General features: G+C 55.0%; 1 long non-coding RNA gene across 9 annotated transcripts in view; it reads left to right on the top strand.

Moving 5' to 3' along the window:
• The window catches only part of LOC140642816 (uncharacterized), a 26,550-nt gene extending 13,107 nt beyond the window's left edge, over window positions 1-13,443 (top strand). Inside the window, exons 3-11 of one of the 9 annotated variants that reach the window (XR_012039212.1) lie at window positions 4,466-4,679; window positions 5,094-5,239; window positions 6,104-6,355; window positions 7,994-8,134; window positions 8,388-8,570; window positions 8,902-9,008; window positions 9,370-9,478; window positions 9,595-9,814; window positions 13,070-13,443. This is a non-coding gene — a long non-coding RNA (uncharacterized lncRNA). Of the gene's footprint in view, window positions 1-1,065; window positions 1,082-4,465; window positions 4,680-5,093; window positions 5,240-6,103; window positions 6,356-7,993; window positions 8,135-8,387; window positions 8,571-8,901; window positions 9,009-9,369; window positions 9,479-9,594; window positions 9,815-12,981; window positions 13,001-13,069 lie in introns of those variants that run through there. The other 8 variants (XR_012039213.1, XR_012039218.1, XR_012039211.1 and 5 more) reach the window with 8 other exon arrangements.

Below are 13,443 nucleotides of genomic sequence, written 5' to 3'. Positions count from 1 at the left end.
AGGGCCTGGGGCACGAGGAAGACCCACGAGGGCTCTAGTGGTTCGCTGAGTGCTGGCTGCATGCCGGGCCCAGCGCCGGGTGAAGAGTGGACCTGCCCTCCCGGAGTGGACAGTACAGAGGAGGAAGGACAATCAGCAAGTGAGCAGTAAATGGCCAGGATCGTTTTCGAAGATTCGAACATGACATGTGTTATAAGGGAAATAAATCAGAGAGATACGATCACAAAACTGGGGTGGGGTGGATGGCCCTGATTCAGAGGAAGGGTCAGGGGAGGCCTCTCGGAGAGGTGACATTTGAGCTGGGCCTTGGATGACCAGAAAGAACTATTCGAAGAAGAGCTGGGTGGGGCTGAGGCCTCCAGGCCAGAGGAGGGGCAAGGGCGGACTCCTAGGAGAGAAGAGACTTGCTGAGTTTGGGGACGGAGTTTGGGGCCCGTCTGGAGGCCAGGATCCCCCCCCACCCCAGGAGGGAGAGGGGAGGGCAGGGGTCAGGAGGCAGAAGAAGCCAGGTAGCATTCCCCGAGCCGGAGATGCCCTCTCCGGGGTGACGAGCAGGGGAGCCGCTGCCTCACTCAGGTGGAACGGGGTCTGTGGGCTGCCGCGTGGAGAGGGATCAGGGAGCCCGGGGAGGGGACTGAAGCCACAGCACCTTGGGATAATAAACACTGTTTGCTGGAGGGCGCGTCAAGATCCTCCTGATTCGGCCCTCTCCTGAGCTTGGAGGCCCAGAGAGAGCGTGCTGTCTGCCCAAGGTCACACAGCAAGCGAATAATCTTTTATAGGAGGTAGGAAGGGGAGCTTGGCCAGCTGAGGAGGAAGTGTCTTTTCAAGAACCCGGTGTCTGAGCCCCTGCCCTCGGCCCAGGCTCCTGCTGGGGTGTGGGTGAGCAGGCCAGAGGGGCGGGCGGGGGGCTCTGTCTCTGGCCTGCTTCCTTTCACATCCTGTGGACAGGTGTTCCGACTCTGGCCCCTCCCACCCACAATCCTCCCCAACCGCAGCCCTCCCCCTGCGCTGCCAAGAATCCGAGGTTGGCAGGGAGTCGCGGGGGCCTCTGGAATGTCGCTTTCCAGTGCCAGCACCGGTGTGCCAGCCTCGACAGAGGCCTGGGGGGCGGACAGGGATCACCGGATCTTGTCTGGAATGGGGAGGCTGGCAGTCCTGAGCCACTGGGAAAGGGCAGGGCCCTGCAGGTCGCATCCCAGGCGGTGGGGTGGCGGTGGGGCTGGGGGGGGGGGGCATCCTGCAGTGGAACCCACTCGGGCTGCTCCAGCGACTTACCGACTTGACTTACTGTCTCTTCGGGAGTGGGGGAGTGGGGGAGCTGGTTCCCTAGCAACCGTGCCCCCCTCCATCACACTCTTCCCTCCAGCTACCCACACCCTCAGCGCCTCTGGGTTTATACTTGAACCCTGTTGGGGTGGGGGGAGGTGGTGCTCTATGTTGGAGATTCCAATTAACCCTTCAGACACTGAGTGCAAGGAAAACGCTTTGGGCTGAGGCTGCTCTCGGTTCAAATCCCACGTCGACAGTGACTGTCTTTCTGGGCCTCAGTTTCCTAACCGACAAAATGGAGATGATCCCCCTGTGCAAGGGCTTGGTGTAAGAATTTCTTTTTTTTTTTTTTTCTAAGATTTTATTTATTCATGAGGGACACAGAGAGAGAGTCTGAGGGAGAAGCAGGTTCCCTGCGGGGAGCCCAATATGGGACTCGATCCCAGGACCCTAGGATCATGCCCTGAGCCAAGGGCAGATGCTCAACCTCTGGGCCACTCAGGCTCCCCTGGTGTAAGAATTAAAGAGAGTGACACCAAATCAGGCCCCACCCCGGGCCCCTGGCACACTCCAGTGCTCCTCATCTGTTCATTGCCTCCCTCCTGAACCCCCTGGGAGAAATAGACTGCTTCTTGCCTCTGCTGGCCAGAAGGAGAGCCTGGAAATGGAGCCTGGGAGGAGGTGAAGCACTGGAGTGGCAAGGGACAGTGGGGCACCTGGTTGGGATCCTGACTCGGGAGTCACACAGACCTGGGTTTGAGCCCTAGCTCCTCCACTGGCCAGCTATGTGGCCTTGGACAAGTTTTAACCCTCTCTGAGCCTCGATTTTCTCATTTGCTTAATGGTAACAATAGCATCTTCTCCACCGGGGCTGTTGGGACACAGGTATTACTGTGGGTATTATCAGCCGGTGGGGGAAAGAGGGTGCTGTGGGGAGACTTATGTCTCCCCAGTGGTCCCAGGTTGTTGGAAGCTTCTGGCGAGGGCGATGGGCAGCCTTGAGTGGCTGGAGTGAGGGCAGGGCAGCCAGTACCCAGGTACCATCTGCCCACATCTCATTGCAGGAGCTGAGGTGTTGGTGATTCTCTGGGGACCCCCCACACTCCCAACTATGCTGGTGGTGGAGCTGGGCGAGGCCTCCTTTTCCAGCCAGATGCCCTTGAGGCCTGGGGCAGGGCCACCCCCTCCTCCCCTCTGCCAGCAGGCCCAGGCCAAGATGCCTTTATTTTTAAACCTGCGAACAATGCCTGGCCGGGCACAGCCTCCTACAGAGGACGGAGAGAGGGAGGATGGGCTGGGAGCTGTGCTTCCTGGGCCGACACTCCTCATCCCCAGACAGGTACCCTGCTTAGATTTCCCTCAACCCTGGCCTTGACCCTGCTCTCCCTGGAGTCGTGGAGGGAGCACCCAGATTCTAGGGTCCCGTCCTCTGGTTGGGACAAACCAGCCCCATCAAACAGGATTGGATGCGGCACATCTGCAGGGCCCGGTGTCAAGAGTGGCTTCAGAAGCCAGGACCTTCTGGTCCCTCGGGCTCCCCCTCTGCCTCCATAACTCCCCCAAACCCAGGCTGGATCTTCTGTCTCCTTTGGAAGGTTCCTCGTCCTTCCCAGTGATGCACTCCTGCCTTCTCACGACTCCTCTTGCTTGCTCACGGCTCTCCAGCAAATTCCTGAGTCTGTGTGGCAAGAGGGTGGTGCCCCTGGCAGTCCTGGAGGGCAGGGCGAGATCGAGAGCCCAGGAGGCAGGGACATGGGGTCTGGTCCTGCTTCTGCCATCAACCCCTGTGTGACCTTGAGTAAGACCCAACACTGTCCCGTCTCAGGATGGGAGAGGGCTTGGTAGACTCTCAGGTGCTATGCACACATGGGGCACAGGGTCTCCCGATGAGCAGGACACACTGAGAACGGGTGTCCCTGACATATGGGGGGTCTCTCTGGAGAGCCGCAAACACCAGACCCCAGAGCCAGATGGCCTGGCTTCAGATCTGGCTCTCCACTGTCAGGTGCAGATTTGAGGCAAGATAACTACCCTTCCCCCCAGGACCTCTGTTTCCCCATCGGTAAATTCCGGTCATGAGCCACGCCTGGGTGGCTTAGTGGTTGAGCATCTGCAATGGGCTCTGGGCGTGATCCTGGGGTCCTGGGATTGAGTCCCAAACCGGGCTCCCCACAGGGAGTCTGCTTCTCTCTCTGCCTGTGTCTCTGCCTCTCTCATGAATAATTAATTAAAATAAGTGCGGTCATGATCGTACCTGCCTCTTAGGGCTGTCTGGTAGAGACAGGATACATACATGAAGAGTGAGCACTGAGCACCAACCCCTACCACAAGTGCGGCAGAGCCAAGGTGTAACACGTGGGTGTGTGCACCAACGCGTGTGTGCCCCGCGAGCGTGCTCCCAAAGAATGTGGAAGCCACAGAATGTGATTGAAAGAGAACAGGCAGCAAAGTCGGGCTGTGGGCTCCCACCCGCAGGCGAGCCCAGTGTTTGCGTGTGCTCACCGATGTCCGAGGGGAATGTGTGTGCCCAAGCCTGTGTGTGCCGAGGATGTGCTCATGAGGACCTGAAAGAGCTTATGTCCCCTTGTCTGGCCGTTGAGGTGGCAGCACAGGGGCACATGTCTCGTCCCGCTGTCCTCCCCTGGTGAGACAGGAAGCACAGCCCATCAGGTTACCCCCTTCTCCCAGAGACCGGCCCCCACCAGGGCTGCTGGAGACCAGACTCCAAGGGAGACCTCTGGGAGGTGTTGGTGGAGAGGGGACAGGTGGCTGATGGCCTGCAAATGAGCTCAGGCCCTCCTGGCTCCCAGGCTGTTCTGATTCTCCCCTGGCATCACTGCTGGCAACATATCCCATAGTTATGACCCATGTGCCCCCCCCCCCCCCGTGAAGACAGGGATTTTGTCTGCTTTGCCCACAGCTTTGTGGCCCAGTGCCTAAAACAGTGCCAGGCACACAGCAGGGGCTCGACAAGCACTTGAATAGATGAGGAACCGGGAAAGGTTTTGTTGTTGTTGTTGTTGTTGTCATTGTCAACTTAGCAAGGTATAAAAGTCAGCGGGAGACAGACCTCAAACATACAGCCATGTAACCACCCCCTCAAGCAGGACAAAGGACATGTTCTTTGCCCTAAAAGTTCCTTGGTGCCCCTTGCGCTTGCCTTGGTGATCACCGACCCAACTTCTGGTTCTAGAACGCTGCCCTTCCTAGAATTCCACACCTGCATCTGGAATGACTCTGCTGCCCCGTGGACCCTGGAGAAGGAGGCCCGAGGAGGATCAGGGGACCCAGCAGGGTGGAGGTGACCATGACAGGCCTGGCCTGAGAGAGGTCAAGGGGGGCCATCCTGATCCCTGGCTTTGAGAAGAATTCTTAGCCCCAAGGAGCGTCTGGCTGTGGCAGACAAGGTGAGGTGTCCTGTGGGAGCTGCTGGGCCAGAGGCCGAGATGCCCCTCACAGCCTGGTTGGGAGAAGGATGCGCTCACAGGCACCAAGCACATGGGTGCGCACACACGAGCAAACCTGTACAGACACACACACGAGGAGGGCAGCCCGGGCCCAGGCAGGTGGCAGGTGGTTGACAGACCGCCACCTTCTCTGTGGAAGAGAACCCCCGGGGCTGCAGAGAGTGTAGCAAATGTGGGCAGGGGCAGCTCAGTTCCCCTGGCCCGTCCCTGGGAGATGCGTGGCTCGTGTGGAATCCCAACCTTGTGATGTAGCCGGTATCTGCTCCCCCTTATGGATGAGGAAACGGAGGCGTGAAGGGGCTGAGCCATTTGTTCTCGTCACCCAGTGACAGCACTCAGATTCTGCTTTTTCAGTCTGTGACAGGTTGCGTTTTCCAGAGAGAACCACAGCGTCTCCCATCCCACACACTCTTACGGCGGCGCAACACCGATGCTCCTCTTCTTTTGGATCTGGATAGACTTGCATTTGCAGAAGCGATGCTCTGTGGCTTCCAAGCTAGGTCAGAAAATGCAACGTAGCTTCTGCTTGGTTCTCTTGGGACCCTCATCATGGGAGCTCTGGGCCGCCATGCTCTGGGGAAGCCCAATAAGCCCACAGCCCAAATGGAGAGGCTGTACTGAAGGAGGGGAAAGACACCCAGCCAGCACACACCGCCCCCGCCTTGCCCTTCCGGCTCTCACCACTGGCTACAAACGCACGCGAGACCCCAAGCCAGACCGTGAGCCCAGCCCAAATTCCTGAGCTGCAGAAACCACGAGAAATAATGAAATGATTTGGATTGTTTTAAGGTGCTATGTTTGGGGTTTGTTTGTTACGCAGCAGCAGTAGCTCATTGGAACACAACCCATGGAGAATCCTGTTGGGTGGAGGTTCAAAATAATCCAGGTCCAACGGCTTCTCACACCTCCACAAACCACCCTAATCCGGGCTGCTGTGATCTCTTGCCTGGATGCCTGCAGTGCCTTTGGCTCAGGACGTGATCCCGGGGTCCTGGGATGGAGTCCCGCATCGGGCTCCCCTCAGGGAGCCTGCTTCTCCCTCTACCTGTGTCTCTGCCTCTCTCTGTGTCTCTCATGGATAAATAAATAAAATCTTAAAAAAAAGGGGGAGGGGGCTGCCCTCCCGCCCATTCAGGGTACCTCCCTATGCTCTAAACAGGGGAAACTGAGGCCCAGAGAAGGTAAAGCATTTGTTGGAAGCTAACCAGTCATTCACATATTCAACAGATGTAAAAGCTTTATAGCATCCAAGCTTTGCAGAGTCTTTGAACTTGAAGGCCCAGCACCCCTCACGTGCATAGCCATTCCCAGGCACATGTAAGGTCCATATTTTATTTTCCTAATCATGTATGTTTTCCTTAAAGGTCCCAAGATGAATTCAGCTTCAGGCCTCACCAACCCAGGAATGGCCCCTGCCCACAGGATTTTCAGAATTAAATAAACTACTGCCACAGAGTGGTGCCTAGTACCTAGTGAGTGCTCAGTGCCATGTTGTTGAGGCCCCATTGTGCCCCGGGCGCTGTCCCCAGGAGCTGGGGATTCAGTGATGAGCCAGATCAACCAAGCCCCTGTCCTCTTCAGCTTATGTCCTGAGATGGGGAATAGATGGTGAATAGGTAAACAAGCGGGCATGAAATGGCACATAGGGATAAGGGCAATAATGAACGAGTGGTGTTGGGGGAGGGAAGATGGATGGGGAGGGGGCAGTGTAGTTTAGAAGTGTCAGGAGACTTCTCTGAGGAGGTACCATTTGAAGAGGCAAATGATTAAAAGAAGAGAGTCATATCAGACAGAGGGAATAGCAGGTACAAAGGGCCTGTGGCAGGAAGGAGCTGGATACATTCGAGAAACAAAGCCAGTGAGGAAGTGAGTGAGGAAGAGAACAGGGAGATGAGGTCAGAGAACCCCAGAGGTGAGGTCTGCTTCCCTCTCCCCCTTCCTGCCTCTGAGTAAGGAGCACTTGCAGAGCTGCCCCCCAGGCCACCACAGGGGTGCTGCTCTGCCATTGTTACTCCTGCCTTGTGACCTCAGCCCCACCCAGCCCGGCCCCAACCCCCACTTCCCCTTCCAGTTGTGACCCAAGAAGTCAGGAACCACATCCTTTCCTAAACTGGGTCCCCCCTCCCTGCACCCCTTCTAGGGGGTGGGGCTCAGACTCCCAGCGTTGGACTCTCAGTCTCTGGCTGACTCCTTTGGGCTCCCCATTTGCCTTCCCCCTCCACCACCCACCACTAGCCCCAGTAGTGTCAGACCCTAGCAGCCTCCTCTCCTTCCCCTTCACCAACCTCCCAGAAGCCATGGGGTTTCCTCCCCTGCGAATGCATCAGCCGTTCCCTAAACTCAGAACACCCTTTCTTCCCTCCTCCCTCTGACCAAATCTCAGCTGTTCCCTCCTCCTGGAAGTCCCTGCGTTATGAGCAGCAGATGGGTCTTGCTCATCTCTATCCCCCAGGGCCAGGCAGAGGCCTTTGCACCCAGAAGGATCTCAGTGGATGGGCGAATGAATGAAGAATTAGTTGGATCCAATCAGCCCATTGTCCACCGGCCTGTGTGGCAAACACCCTGCTGGGCCCAGAAGCTGGGGATGACACAGCCACTCGCATCCCTGTGCAAAGAGCTCTTTCCCCAAGTCCAGGAGTCTGAAGCAGGTCTGGGCTCTGCACTAATTTGCTGTGTGACCTTGGGAAGCCACTGACCTGTGCTGAGCTTCTCATTTGGCAAAACAGCATCTGGAAGAGGCTAAATGATCTCAGAGCATCATGGTCACAAGTGTGGACTCGGGCCAGATGGCCTGGGCTCAAATCCTGGTCCTGCCACCTTGCCAACTGTGTGACCTTGGGTGAGATTTTTAACCTCTCTGAGCCTCCGATCCCCCATCTGTAAGTGCTGCAGAGCATTAGGGCCCATCTCACAAAACAGTTGTGAAGATTCATGTTTGCAATGACTCCGTGGAAAGCCCAGCCTGGGGGACGTAACCGTATGGCTAATTAGATCATAATTAGGTCTGAGGTCTGCGATGTGCATCTTATGGGGACATGACCGGTTCATGTGAACACATCTACTATGCATCAGAGCAGAAGGCCGGGAATGTCCAGGTCTGAGGTTTGGAGGGTCCTTGAGGCACCAGCACAGGGCAGCTGTCACCCCCAGGCTGGGAGAGTGGTGTGCACTCCTCCAGGCTGCGTGCACACGGGGGCTCTTTCCGGTGTACACACTACCTGCCCTGAAGCAGCTCACCCTTCCCCCAATGCCAGACCCTCTCAGGAGTCAAATGCAACAGAGGAGGCCGAGGGAAACTGAGGACAATCCCATCACGGCCGACTGAGCTTCCGGAGACCAGCCAGTGAATGTCCTTCCACCCCCCACTCTCCTGGGAAATGATGACAAGGAATGAGGTCAGAGGTCACCCATGGGACATTCTGGGGACCCCAGGCTATCAGGAGCTGCCTCTCAGACTACAGGGTCCCTGCTTCTAAGGCCTGGGTTCAAGAGAGAGTTCAAGGAATTTTAGCGCTGAGTCCAGAGCCCATGACAGAGGAAGCTGAGGCCAGGAGTGCTGAGTGACTCGCCCAAGGTCACACAGCTGTGGGGGGAAGGGCTGGGACCAGATCTCAGGCCTCTAACCACCTGCCCCCCAAACCTCCGCAGTGCTTCTCCCCCGCTTGGTGATACATTTCTGGAAATCACCCCAGTTCTACTTTCCAAAATGAGTCAGGAACATCTGTACCTCTGGGGGCTGCAAAGACTCCCTGGGGCTCCCTGGCAAGAATGCTGACAACTTTCTGAGGGGTCTGAAAGCAGAACTGGCCTTCCCAGGAATTGAGAAGAAAGGTATCATTTCTGTTCATTTGGTGAGAATTCCAGAAAGCCTTACAGGGCCCTGATGTCCTATTCTTGCCCCACTCATGTGATATAGGGGACCAGGCCCTATTTGACAGGGGATGCCATTGAGGTGCCAAAGGGTGGAGAGATTTGCCCAGGGTCACACAGGCGGCCCTGGTTCTGACACTCAGGCTGCTAACTCCAAGCCCAGAAGCTTCCCTGACACCCAGGAGGCGAGTCTGACCTTCCTTGTCAGAGGCCTGGGCGGATCTTAGACAGCATCGACTCCCACCCCTGAGCTCTGAATTCTTTCTCATTTTTAATGCCCTTACTATAAAAGCAACAATACATGTTCACTTGCGAAAATCTGAAAAATGCAGAAAAGTCAAAATAAGGAAGAAAAATCACCACCCACAGCCCCGCCACCCAGAGACAATCATTGTTAAGGTTTGATGTATTTCCTTCTATAGTTTTTTGTTTGGGGACTTTTTTTAAACATGGCTGAGATCATACAGTATATTAAAAGAAGAAAAAAAACAAAACGGTAGTATCCTGCCCTTTTGACTTGCCATTATAGCGTGGGCACTCCTCTGGCTAGTTGGCCCTCTCTCTCTCACCTCGTTTCTGTTTCCTCTTGTGTGAACTTCATTTTTATTGGCCGCCTAATATTTTGTCCAGTGGAAGTTCCATAGTTTATTTAGCCATTCCCTTATTGTTGGACATCTCTGTGATTTCCAGTTTTTCAACATTATCAATCATGTATTTTGGGAGATCTTTGCACAGGAAGTTTTTCTTTTTCCATATTTAGGGATCTCTCCTTGGCTGGAATGGAATTACTGGGTCAGTGAGTTACACACGTTTCTGGCACACTTGGTCAAAGTGCTTGCCAAAGGACCCGAGCTGTGCCCCCTCTCCAGGTGAGCAAAGAGAGGCCCCAAGAGCTGGGCCCAGTCACTGAGCCCCCCAGTGAGATCCACCATCCTTCCTCTCTATATCATCTACCCCTCTAATCATGCCCTTGTTCATTCCACAGATAATGGGCACCCACTGTGTGCCAGGGGGCAGGCGAAGTTACTGGAGATGGATCCCTCAATGAACAAAACAGACAAAACCCCCTCCCCTCAAGACCACTCCTCCCAAAGAGGGAGAGAAGGAGCAAGCTGGAGGACACTGTGTTCTCCTTTGCCTCTGCCCTGGGCTGTATGCAAATCCAGGCACTTATTTGCATATCCTTGATTTGCATACCTGAGCAGGTAAGAAAGCAGAGAGGGGTGCCGTCTGGCAGCCCCACCAGCCCTGTTTTCCTTGATTCCCCCACCCCCAGTCATTTTCTAGAATTTGGCCTTCCCTTAAAATTTGGGAGATTTCACAAGTCTGGATTTCTGGCATCTCCTGAACCCTCTGCAGACCTGGCCAGTTCCCAGATGGTCCCCAGGGCCACAGCTCAGCCTAGGGACGCCCACTACCCGGCTCCCACCTGGCCACCCCACTCCGTACTAATCTCAGTGCCTTGGCCATGCTTCCCGCACACACTCAGTCCATGAACCTTTTGTGATGTGAGTCTGGCCGGAAGGAGTCAGCAATAAGACCAACGACCGTGGTGACACTGAGACGAGTAACAAGAAGTGACTTGGGCCAGGTGACAGTGGCAAGTGACAGAGGCAGATCTGAGCAGGGCAGCTAGGCTCCTGAGTCGGGGGCCTTAACCACACGTGCCTGACAGTCCAGTGGGGTAGACAGGTACAAAAAGGCGCCCCCGCAGGTGAACAGACAGCCCTGCCAGAGGTAATTCAGGCCCCCCACCGCACCCCCATTCCCACCCCACCCCCACCCGAGGAAAGCACCCCCAGGCTTAAGCAGCCCTGAGAAAATACAGCTGGGAGCTGGAAGTGAAAAGTCAAGCTAGAGATTTTCCATTCTTTGTGGGTTTTTTGTTTTTTGTTTTGGGATTTTGTTGTTGTTTTTTTAGATGTATTTTTTTAAAGATTTTGTTTATTCACGAGAGGCAGAGAGAGAGAGAGAGAGAGAGAGGCAGAGACACCGGCAGAGGGAGAAGCAGGCTCCATACAGGTTGCCGACGTGGGACTCGATCCCAGGACTCCAGGATCATGCTCCGGGCTGAAGGCAGGTGCTAAACCACTGAGCCACCCAGGGATCCGATTGTTTTAGATTTTATTTATTTATTCATGAGAGACACAGAGAAAGAGACAGAGACACAGGCAGAGGGAGAAGCAGTCTCCATGCAGGGAGCCTAATGCGGGACTTGATCCCAGGACCCCAGGATCACACCTGAGCCGAAAGCAGGTGCTCAACCACTGAGCCACCCAGGCTCCCCTGTTTGGGGACTTTTTGTTGTTTTTGTAAAGTAGGCTCCACGCCCAGCATGGAGCTCAGTGCAAGCCTTGAACTCACAACCCTGAGATCCAGACCCGAGCTGAGATCAAGAGTCAGACACTTAACCAACTGAGCCACCCAGGCGCCCCTCCGTTTCTTTCGACCTGGGCTTGCCCTTCCCAGAATGCCCTCTCCCCCTTCCTTTACCTGCTTATGCTCACTCTCGCTCCACTGAGATGCTACCCCTTTCCGAGAAGCCCTCCCTAACCCGGGGGACAGTCTGCAGCCCTGGTCCAGGCGGGGAGATGGGGAGACTAGAGCACCAGCAACACCCATGTTCTCAACTCCCACAGGAAGACCATCACTCCCCAAGCCCGATCCCTAATCCAGTCCCACCCTTCTGCTGCTGGGGGTCGGGAAGATGGGAAGGGCAGAAAGAGGGAGTGAGCCCTGATACAGGACAGTGGGTGTGGCTGCTGGTCTTGGGGGGCCCAGCAGTCTGACTCCCGGGCATGTATCCCAGCTGAATGCTCACAGGCTGGGTGACCTTAACCTCTCTCTGCCTCGTCTTCCTTGCCTCCAGAACATACAGGAGCAGACCCGGCCTGGATGCCCCAATAAGCATCGCTGTGGATGAACAGGGGAGCACCTGCCCATGGGGTCGTAGGCTCGCAGAACCCTGGGAGCCCAGGGGAGCCCCTGCCCACTCTCACGTTACAGCAAAGAAAACCACTGAGCCCAGAGAGAGAGGAGGCCAGGCCTTAAGCCAGAACCCCTTACCCCCGCCCCAGTTGCTGACACCAGCTGCCCTGGGTCCAGGGTCCACCTCTACCCCTCCCAGAAAATGTTTCTCATAAGGAAAACTCGGTGCACAGCCCACACCCCAGCTCCTTGTCAAAGGACCGGCTTGTGTCTTCTGTCCTGGGCCCAGCCAGACCCTGCTCCCTGGGCCTTCATCTTTCTGGGAAGGAACTTCCTCCCAAGACCGCCTCCCCTGGCCATCAAGGGAGGGGGTGGCTTCCTGGCCTGAACAATGGGGCTGGGATGTCCCTTGGCTTCTGCCATGTGGGGGTGCTGGGACATCTGAAGATGCCATTCCCATTTGGGAGCATGGAGAATGTGGACCTGAGGGCAGGAGAGGGGCCCAGGCCCCAGCAGCAGCTTTGGAGAACACTCTCCAGCATTTTCCTTGTCCCCACCTCATTGGGTCTCAGTTTCCTTGCCTGTAAGATGGAGAATGATGAGAACATCTAGCTTATAGGGTATGAAGTTAACCAAATCCTCTGTGCAAAGGGCTTATCACGGACAGCCTAGGGTCAGAATTTGCACACAAGGTGAAGCTGGGTGGTGAGGGCATTGGCTAAACACACACACAGTAGCCACTTGCCCAGCTGAGAGTCCCACTTCCAGCTGTGTGGCCTTGGGGAAGTTACTTAACCTCCCTGTGTCTTAGTTTCTTCATCTAAAATGGGAGTAATAGGGACACCTGAGTGGCTCAGTGGTTGAGTGTCTCTCTGGCTCAGGTCATGATCCCGGGGTCCTAGGATCGAGTCCCGCATAGAGCTCCCTGCATGGAGCCTGCTTCTCCCTCTGCCTGTGTCTCTGCCTCTCTCTGTGTGTCTCTCATGAATAAATAAATAAAATCTTTAAAAAAATAAATAATAAAATGAGAGCAGTAATAGTCCTTCAGCAGAGGGGTTTCTGAAAATTAACTGAGTTACTGCATGTAAAGTGCTTAAAGAAGGCCGTCAGAGACGCCTGCGTGGCTCAGCGGTTGAGCATCTGTCTGCCTTTGGCTCAGGGTGTGATCCCGGGGACTTAACACAATTTTTTTTACCTTCCACTTTGGAGATCCAGATGGTGGCAGGGTTGTGTCCCTTCTGGAGGCTCTAGGGGACAGTCTGTTCCCCTGCCTCTTTCAGATCCTAGAGACCCCTGCATTCCTTGGCTTGTGGCCCCTTCCTCCATCTTCAGAGCCGGCAACATGGCAGGTTCCGACCTCCTTCTGATCTCTGTTTCTGTTGTCACCTCTCTCTGACTTTGGCCCTCTTCCCTCCCTCCTATTTTTTTCTACCTTTTTATTTAGAACTCATTTTAGGGGGGAAAAAAAAGAACTCATTTTAGGCTTATAGAAGTCATAAGGATGACTCAGCTCCCACGTGCTCTCCACCCAGATTCTCCTACTATTAACATCCAACACGACTGGGCTGCATTTACCAGATTGAAGACGTTCACAGGGATACAACCTTGCAAACCACAGTCTTTATTCCGATGTCACCAGCTCTGTCACCGATGTCCTTTCCTTGTTTCAGAAGACGTCTAGGCTCCCCATGGCATCTGGCCTTCAGGTCACCTCAGTCTTTCCCGACCTTGACACTTGAGGATGCTACTTGGCTGTTTTATAGAATGGCTCTGTTTTGTTTTTTGGAACAGCTTTATTGAGATACCATACAGATACCGCTGTACAATTCCTCACGTTTAAAGTGTGCAAGTCACCGATGTGGGGTTTAAGGCATTGTTAAACTTCTCAAATTGTAATAAACTATAT

This window comes from Canis lupus, chromosome 11 (assembly GCF_048164855.1).
Source record: "Canis lupus baileyi chromosome 11, mCanLup2.hap1, whole genome shotgun sequence".
Lineage (NCBI taxonomy): Eukaryota > Metazoa > Chordata > Mammalia > Carnivora > Canidae > Canis > Canis lupus.
The sequence above is the reverse complement of the archived record's forward strand: the minus strand, read 5'-3'. Positions and strand labels throughout refer to the sequence as shown.